The sequence below is a fragment of the Panthera tigris genome, chromosome D1 (genome assembly GCF_018350195.1).
Source record: "Panthera tigris isolate Pti1 chromosome D1, P.tigris_Pti1_mat1.1, whole genome shotgun sequence".
Lineage (NCBI taxonomy): Eukaryota > Metazoa > Chordata > Mammalia > Carnivora > Felidae > Panthera > Panthera tigris.
In genome coordinates this window covers 9532144-9541980 of record NC_056669.1, presented here as the reverse complement: position 1 = coordinate 9541980, position 9837 = coordinate 9532144, and the positions used below count along the sequence as shown (strand labels likewise).

Below are 9837 nucleotides of genomic sequence, written 5' to 3'. Positions count from 1 at the left end.
CCTTTCTGCCTTCCTCCCTCCCCCCTCCTCCCTTCCTCTTTTTCTCCTTTCCTCCCTCCCCTGAACCCCTTCCTCCCTTCCTTCTTCCTTCCTTTTTTTTTTTTTTTTTTTCCATTTCTGTTCCTATCTGAGAAGGAATTAGAGAGATTTTTGTGGTAATATTGATGCCAGTGTTGCAAACCCATGTCGCAGGTGCTTTTATTTCTGCCTCATTTTGTTCATTGGAGCAGCAGCCCAGCTGAGCTGTCTTGGGGCCAGTGCCGCCCTGCCCTCTGTCATTTTGAGGTGGATGGGGTGGCCTTGCAGACCCACTGCCCAAGTCCTTGAGCTGTCAGTTCTCACAGTTGATTCTTTGTTTGCTGTTCTCTGTGCTGGCCAGATTTACAGTCTAGGCAGCAGAGTCCCAAGGCCTGGGGCTCAGTTAGGTGGTGGGGGTGGTGTTCCGGGGGAGAAAAATCAACAGCAGAGTGGGTGGGTTGAGGGACAGAGGAGGGAGGGGAACGTTGTGTGTGTGTGTGTGTGTGTGTGTGTGTGTGTGTGTGTGTGTGTGTGTGTGCGCTTGCGCTCTCGTGGGCATGTGTTGCAGTGGGGGGAGGGGGAGGAGAAGGTTGGGTGGGGAGAAGGAGGACTAAGGAACCACAGAGCTTCAGATTACTTGGTTGTTAAGGAGAATAAACTTAAGAGCCATAATTGCTTCGATTGGTGGTTTTGTCGCTCTCCTTGAGGATACTTGCCAGGAAAGCCGAGCTCTTATAATCGGGAGGGTTGATACCTCTGATTGCGCCTTCCCACGTGCAGACCCTCCGTGGTGCTCGCTGTGTGCGAACAAAAACTCACTGAAGCCCCGTGGGGGCGGGGTCCTCGCTCAGTGCCACACGTGGCTCTTCTGTGTCTTATAAAGAGCCATCATTGTGTGGGACCACAGCCTCCTTCTCCGGCACCTTCCTGGGGGCTTCTAGAACCTCAGCCAGAGGTACCACTGGGTTTAATTTCAACGGATATTTTCTGGCTGGGGGGCCTCCAAACTGGCTGGTGCTGGAGCACAGCTGTTGCCTGGGGCGTTCATCTCCTGAGAGGGGCTGTCATCTGCTGGCTAACCCCACGGTCAGCACTGGGCAGACAGCTTAGTTGGCGGAATCCATGACGAGGTAATAAACTTTTCTCAGAAACAATGGCTTCTTGGACACATTTTCTTGCCCTTTTAAAATAAAAACTCCAGAACGTTGTCTTTCATTGGATTTTTTTTTTCTGCTTTGGGTTTATTTTGACCCAAATGTCTCAGCATCTGCCTAAAATCTCAATACGAATTATCTTGAATTATTTTTACTCAGACTTACTCTTTGGATTTAAAAGCGTAAAATTTCAGGTACCGAATTGACATCTTTGTTGGTAGTGATGGCGAGTAGGCAAAGAAGGTGGGGGGGCGCGGTTTCAGGCCTGTTGGATCAAACACCCTGGTTTCCTTTAAGAAAACACTATGCAAGATTTTTCAGCCTACTCTTGGAGGGCTTGAGAGGACGTAGAAGCAATCTCTGGAGGGGAGTTAAGTTGGCAAAAACTACCAAGGAAATAAAGTACTTTAAGTGTTTGCTAAGATTTAAACAGTGTCTTTTTGTCTCCTTACCTTGAGGTGCAAAGGTCTTGGTTGTAATAACCTCCCTCAGTTTCTTCCTGGGTTTTCCTGCTAAAATGGAAACATGTTAATAAAGATTTGCTCAGACTCCTGTGCCGAAGCGTTTTATTTCTTATCAGATTAATCCCCCTTCACCTGCAGTTCCGTGTCAGGCAGTGTGAGTGTAGGCAGCCACTTACACTAGTCTTGTTGACTTTGCAACTTGATCTACAGCAAGGGAAGAAGGAACCGGCCCCACCTGCCTGCTGCCCAGCTCCCGCGGGCACAACGTGCGAGGCCCGTAGCCTTGTCTCCAGGCGAGCAGGGATCTGAGATGATGAAGGAAACTGTTTAACCCTCTTGCCCCTCCTGGGTGTTATTCATGCTACATGATTCAATTCTCGTGATGCTGGGTGTCCAGAGGTAAGTTCAACCACTGGTACCTCCATGTGTCAGAAGCTAGGCCCACAGGAAGCCAGCTCTCAGGGCCAGACATCACAGGGAGAGGGACGGTCAAGAAGCCTGCCAGTCCTCTGGAACACCAGTCCTTAGAGTGAGTAACGGTTTGGAAGGTCTTCTTTTCCAGGTGATTTTCTGAGTTACTAAGAACTTCTGAGATCACTGCCTTCACTGTTCATCTCTCCTGGGGTGACCGTTTTTGTTTTTTTTTAATAGTCCACTTTATTCTGCCATATGTCTTGTGTCCAGATTTTGGGGGACAATAGTATCTCCAGCTATTTCGTGTGTTTGACTTGATCACCCCTGTTGTCTTTCTTCTTAGTCTCTGTGTAGATCATAATCCAGAATAAAGACACGAAAGGACACGTCCTCGAGGATTTCTTCCCCCTCTAGTTTTACCAACACTCAGTGGGAGGGGAAGATCTTTTAAAAATGTACTTTGCCTCTGTCACCAGCTTCCGTGATGCCCTCGGTCTGCGGTGTGGAACATATGGCCGCCTTGGTCTAGGTCGGTGCCCTGTCAGATTCTGATCCGTGAAGCTGCCCATTTCCAGCGTGAAATGAGGCAGAAAGGAGAAGATGGGTACCTGCTGGGACAAAGAAGCTGGGCCTCTACGAAATAATAATGCCACCACGAGGCTCAAATTCTCTGATCCTTCGTCTGCAATCATCTCTCAGTGCAATTTGGAGACGTGTTCTAAACACGAATTTCCTGAAATCAGAAATCAAAGATCACTCATTTTGTAGTAACCTACTTTGTGAGTCAGAGGTGAGGTGCTCAGTAATTCCTCGCTGAATTGCATGAATTTGGGAGATTTTCCATCGATTCTGTTGAAGGAATGCGGATATGGATGACACAGTTGATTACAGTGGAGCCTCCTTTCTGAGACTCACAGACACATGACGTTTCTCAGATGCTTTTTTTTTTTCCCCCCTTAAAGCTTGGGTAGGAACTTCCATAAGCTGGTGTTCTTATTCGGTAGTTCTTCCAGGTACACCTATGGATTCTTCGGAAGGGCTTTACATTTTTTTCTTAATTAAAAATTTTTAGGGGCACCTGGGTGGCTCAGTCGGTTAAGTGCCTGACTCTTCATTTCGGTTCAGGTCATGATCTCGCGGTTCTTGAATTCAAGCCCCGTTGGGCTCTGCGCTGGCAGCCAGAGCTTGCTTGGGATGCTCTCTCTCTGCCTCTCCCTCGCTCTGTGCCCTTCCCTTGCTCTCTCTCTCCCTCAAGATGAATAAAATAAAATTTTTATTTTTTAAATTTTATTATTTTTTTAAATATATGAAATTTATTGTCAAACTGGTTTCCATACAACACCCAGTGCTCATCCCAAAAGATGCCCTCATCAATACCCATCACCCACCCTCCCCTCCCACCCACCCCCCATCAGCCCTCAGTAAAATTAAATTTTATAAAATTAGATTAATCAATTTTGTCAAGAACACTCAACATACTTGTAAGTATACCATACAGTATTGTTATCTCTAGGCACAATGTTATACGTCAGATCTCTAGGAACTTACTCATCTTGAATAACTGAAAGGGAATACCCGCTGATTAGCAACTCCCTCTTCCCCCTCGGCCTAGCCCCTGGCAACCACCATCCCATTCTTTGCTTCTATGTGTTTAACTATTTTGGCAAAACACTCGTGGACATGGACTTGTACAGTGTTTGTGCTGCTGTGACTGACTTTTTCCACATTAGCATAATGTCCTTGATGGATAAAGAAAATGTGACCTATACATACAATGGTTATTCAGCTTTAAAAAAGGCAGTCCTACAGGACATGACAACATTGACGAATGTGACCATTCATTCACTGAATGTATGTTATTCAGTGGCAGCTCTGGGCTAGGCAGGCATCAAGAGTTATTACAGATTTCTGCTTTGAAGTAGTTTGCTAGTGCAGTGATCTCTTTTCAGCGTGAGTGTCCATCCCTATACATGTATATTTAGTTATTTATAAATCGTATCCCTGAACTCCTCTATGAACATCATATCCATTATAGAACGGTCACAAGAGAAATTTAAAAGATGAAGTAAATATAAAACATAATATTTTAAAGCATTATTTCAGTCATTAATATAATAAAATTCTTTTAACTTTATTAATAATTAAAATTATTTGTTACTGATAAATAATAAATAATAATAAATAATGTTTAGAAGGAGAAATATTATTGAATATATCTAAATTGATTTTTAAAATCTTTGTGATTCTCCAGGGACACCTGAGTGGCTCAGTCGGTTAAGCGTCCGACTTCGGCTCAGGTCACAATCTTGCAGTTTGTGGGTTCGAGACCTGCGTCAGGCTCTGTGCTGGTGGTGTGGAGCCTGCTTGGGATTCGTTCTCTCTCTCTCTGCCCCTTCCCCTCCTTGTGCTCTCTCTCTCAAAATAAATAAATAAACTTAATAAATTTAAAATAAAATAAAATAAAATAAAATCTTTGTGATACTCCAAGTTGGAGATCTGGGTCTAAGTTCTATTATTTAGGTACTTGCTTTCAATGGCTGTCATAGCTGAAAAAGATACCATACCAAGATATTGAGATCCAAATAAAAATAGTAAATCATTGGCTGTGCTAAACAAATTAAAAAATCATTTCATAACTGCTTCCATCAATTTTGCAAAGCTTTATTTGTAAATCTGGCTAGTAAATTACCATCCTAGCTGACATCAATTAGTCTTATAAACTCACCGAGGGAGCTGCCTTTTTATATTTTCAACACACTGAGTTAAAACCACTCAAAATCTTTATCTGGAAAGTTCTTAAACAAGCTAAAACATTCTGCTTCTACTTAAAAAAAAAAAAAGATATGAAGACAGTTTTCATAGGTGACACACACCTAAATCATAATTGTCAGCAACAATAGCCCATGATGAGGATATATCCCTCAACATCTACTAAACTTCCACTTTCTAAATGTTTTCCCCATTACATGAGTTTATAAAAGCATCATTAAAGTGTCATCTTTGTTTTGATGGGCTGGTTAAATGTAAATTATGTTCGTTACTTAAAAAATATCTGAGGCGCCTGGGTGACTTGGTTGGTTGAACGTCCGACTTCGGCTCAGGTCACGATCTCCTGGTTCATGAGTTCAAGCCCCAAGTCGGGCTCACAACTGTCAGCCCAGAGCCCACTGCGAATCCTCTGTCCCCCCGTCTCTCTGCCCCACCGCTGCTTGCACTCTCTCAAAAATACACGAAACATTAAAAAATCCGCAGATAACATATTTTGCACAGTAAACTTATCAACCAAAAAAGAATAGCAAGTTTAGGTAAAAAATATCCATAATTCATGTTTCAGTCTGACAGTTCTTTGGAGTTTTAGCCGGGAGATAATCAGTGATTCTCTTCATGGTGCAAGAGTCCCATCCCACTATAAAGCTTGCGTCACTGAGAGGTGCTGTGTCCATAAGATTAATCACACAGATGATCATCCTGTAAAACTCACTATGTTGCAATTTGATGGAAGTGAATGAACTGAGCAAAGGCACCGCCATCAACCTTTCTCCCGTACAGGATGTCCTCGTCTCTCTGGGGACACTCTCAGACCCACGTGTCACACAGTTTGGGCGCCAGCCTTAGTCCATGCTGAGGTAACAATTCACTCATGATTGAGCGCTGAAAATCAAGTGTTCTAGGAAATCTTTAGTCTGAGGCAAACAGGGACATCTGGTCCCCTTAGTTCACATATTCAATCCAAGTAGATTTAATTTCTTTTTTTCTCATAAATGAGTAGTTTCTTTCTATACCCCAATGGATTGTCTCTTGTGATACCTAGGATATACACACCCCACTTTGGAGCTTGGATTAAAGATTCTTGCTTGCTGGAGTTGTCACTAAACCCCCCCGCCGCCCCCCCCCCCCACCATGGGGACCACCCGAGGGAAGCTGGCTATGGCCTGAAGAACCTTGGCACTAGAACGACCCATGCAGGGCTGAAAAATCTGCTTATCCCAATGATAGGGTGTAACTGAGCCATGACTAATGTCTTTAGTTACGGTCTTAAAATTCTATCTATTTCTGTGAAACAAGCTGTTGGTGTCTACAGTGACTCAGGAGGGCTCCAGAGAGGTTGTAACTAACTTCTGATAAATGAGACTGGAGACTCTTGCCTCATATGCCACATGCAATAAATAACATGTATGTACCGGGTACTGGGCTACTTGTTGGGGAATTTAAAAAGTCAGGCATAGCCCTCATTACAAGCCACTCAGGGTTAGCGGAGCAAATGGAAGGTTATTAACGTCGTGAAATGAGTGGTAAGTATAAAGCCAGGTGCTTTACGTATCTCACATTTACTAGTAAAGGTGTTGCCACTATCTCATTTAATCCTCACAAAAAGCAACGAAGGAATGCACCATTTTAACTCCTGTTTATAGGGAGAAGAAACCCTTAAAGAGGTTAAGTAACTTATCCAAGTTCACATGTTCACCTCAATTCATCCAGCAAGTATTACTGTTTGCCCTGCGTGTAAAGATGGGTGCAGAAGAAGATACGGATGAAGACGTGTGGTTGGCTGGAATGTTCCCACGTGGACGACCTCACACTGCAATCACTCAGGGGTCTACATATTGGGAGAATCACCTGGTCAGTACTGAATCCAGAATGGATGTGCAGAGAGAAGGGCACCATTTTAGGTCAGCCGGCTGGTGGCTGTTTGACCTTGAGATCTAGAATCTTGATGGTTAGTGGTGTCCCCCTCCAAGGCCTATATGCTCTCACGGTGCTAATTATCTATGTGCCAATATCCAAACCCTCCTGTTTTGCTACTAAGCGAGGTAATATCATTTGGACCTGCGGTATACACACAATACAGATAGAAAACTGAATGGATGTAGATTTACAAAACAAAATATATTTAATGGATTACACAGACTGTAGCCAGAAGTCTTACCTTTTCGTACTTTTGTGGTCTCTCTGAAAGTGTGTCCTTCAGTGGACCTGTAGCCAACGGGTGTGTCCCCAGAGGCGGTTTCTCAGGTGTCGTGACTTTCAAAGTTGCTGTTAAGATTCCGAGTCTGCCATGCCACCTGTGTGCCTGGGTTGTTTTCCTCTGTCGAGGGGAGTATCATTTGCCCATTTCTGAGGGTGAGGAATTTTGAGAATTAGTAGATTGTAGCTCCAAAGCGCTCCGTGCACACTTCTGCTTGGGTGCTTTCCAAATCCAGGGACATGATGATGGTAGCTCTGTATTCATTATGCTCCTTTTTTGCATTCCTTTTGATATGTTAGCCACCCATTTAACAGGTGCTTTAGGGAGTCCAGTTCTGTTACCCATGTCTGACACCATCACCTGGAAATATCTCCGATCCCACAGGTGACGGACTCAGTCCCACGAGACCGCACCCCCACTGATTATAGATTGGGGGTTCCAATGACCTCCTCCTCAGTTTCCATTAACTTGCTAGAGTGGCTCACAGACGTCAGAGAAGTATTTTACTTAAGGGCCGGGCCAGTGGGGGGGCGGTGCCCGGGGCAAAGGATGGGAGAAAGGGAGCTGTGCTCCCCTGCTCTCTCCCACGCACCGCACGCTTCTCTCCAAATCTCCAAGTGTTCACCAACCCAGGAACTCTCTGGACCCCACCCTTTTGGGTTTTTATGGAGGCTCATTACACGGTCACTGATTGACTTAAATCATCCGTCCTGGCGATCAGTTCAATCAACCTCTGGCCCCTCTTCCCTCTCAGGACTATCTAGCCTCGGCAGGTTGGTTTCTCTGGCAACCAGCCCCTCCTCAGGTTACCCAGGGGCTATCCTAAACTGCTTCATTAACAAAACGTCTTTATCCCCCTGGTCACTTAGGAAATTCCAAGGGTTTTAGGAGCAGTGTGCTAGGAACAAGATGAAGACCAAATTTCTATTTCTTAAAAATCACAATATCATAGTGAGCAGCTACCATGTTCAGCCAAGGTGCTGACACATTTCCTAAATCTAGAATTCCTTGCCTTTCTTTTTTGTTTCCTGACATCGTTAACATAAATCAGAATATCTAAGGGGCTGAAATTAAATGGGTTAAACACCTTGGTAAATTTCAACACAGAATTCAGTTCTGGCAAATTATTCATGAGACTACCCTGTTCTGTAGATTTGATTTAAAAATGCCTTTCTGGGGCGCCTGGGTGGCTCAGTCGGTTAAGTGTCCTACTTCGGCTCAGGTCATGATCTGATAGCTGGTGACTTGGGAAGCCTGAGTAGGGCTCTGTGCTGACAGCTCAGGGCCTGGAACCTGCTTCAGATTCTGTGTCTCCCACTCTCTCTGCCTCTCCCTTGCTCTGTCTCTGTCTCTCTCAAAAATAAACTAAATTAAAAAAAATGCCCTTCAGAGGAAGGAAAGATGTAGTCGGTATGAAGTTTTTATGAGATAATTTGAAACAGGTATTTCTCTTTATTCTGAAGGGGATCCTCTTTTGTTTTTCCAAATCTCTTAGACTTACAGATCTACTTTCTCCGTTTTAAACAGAAATCTACACACCATCTTACTAAACAGAAAAAGCATAATCCTTTCTGCACAAGCCAATAAAGAGTGCAAGGGCTTTGGGGTAAAGATGCATCGAGAACGCCTAAATGCCTTTGCAGACCTGAATTTCTGTCTTTCTGCCTCAGGAAGTAAGTCAGGATAAATATTTTTTTGGAGTTGTGGCATTCGGCCCTATTGACCCCCCCCCCCCCCCCCCCTGGGGAACAGTGACTCTGGTCTATGAACTTGAAGACAAGAAGGCTTTTGAGCTGAGTCATTGCAGTGACTCAGCACCGACTCACCTGGGGCGAGTTCAGACGCTAGGCGTTTGCTGCTGTGTCCCCTGTACAAGATCTGTTTACCTGCACCTTTGAAATGGAATAACAGACTCTTTCTCACATCAAAAGCCATTGTTACCCCATCTGCCGCAGAGGTACCTGGTGAAAAGGAGAACAGCTTAGAGCAGACGAAACTAGGTTTGAATGGGTATGATATATGTCAGAGTAGAATTAAAGTGCCCGTGGGAACATCTGACGTAGCTATCATAAACCTTCCATGAATGTTAGTTCCTCCTGAGTAGAAGGTAAAGAAGATCTTCCGGCATCTTGTACTGAAACTTTAAAACCAGTTCACAGGTATGGTAGAAACACTTCCGAAAAAAATTTAAAGGCAAACTACCTTTCTTATAGCTGATAGTAAAACAGAATCACCTGGCTGCAAAATAATTATATTTTTTATAGCTTGCTTATTATATAAATATAGTTAGAGTTTTATTTATTACACAAACTGCTGTATATAGCAGTTGTGTGTCACTAGCTTTACATCTGAAATAAGGGTACCTTTCATATACTTAAATAATGTACTTATCATAAACCTTATCATACTGGCAACCACTATTAAAATTAGAAGGTACGCACAGACTTACTGAAAACACTGTATATTCTTTTGGGCAAGTTCAACGTAATGATGTGGGTTTATCAGACGCCTGTGTTTAGAAGAACCCATTCATGGCAACAGGTGGGCCGGTGGGCTGGAAAGAAACAGGAGAAGCGCACATACCTTTGCCCTGAGGCTACCAGGAAGAGTTCTGATATTTCCCATCACCGTTACTTTTTTTCCCTGCATTTCATCATGAGAATTTTCAAACAGGCACCAAAATTGAAAAAAACATACAGTGAATGCCCATATGCTCACCCCCCACCCCGAGCTACAATGAGCATTTCTCTCTAGTTTATTATAAACTGATCTAATGCATCTTTTTCTCCATTAATCGATTGTATATTTAGACATATCTCAA

At 43.8% G+C, this 9837-nt stretch overlaps 1 long non-coding RNA gene across 2 annotated transcripts in view; it reads right to left on the bottom strand.

Moving 5' to 3' along the window:
- Window positions 1-66: 66 nt before the first annotated feature.
- The window catches only part of LOC122231061, a 28578-nt gene continuing 18807 nt past the window's right edge, over window positions 67-9837 (bottom strand). The window contains exons 3-7 of one of the 2 annotated variants that reach the window (XR_006208176.1): window positions 9466-9570; window positions 8843-8977; window positions 6978-7165; window positions 1625-1684; window positions 67-1198 (exon numbers count right to left, since the gene is read on the bottom strand). This is a non-coding gene — a long non-coding RNA (uncharacterized LOC122231061). Of the gene's footprint in view, window positions 1685-6977; window positions 7166-8842; window positions 8978-9465; window positions 9571-9837 lie in introns of both variants that reach the window. The other variant, XR_006208175.1, reaches the window with a different exon arrangement.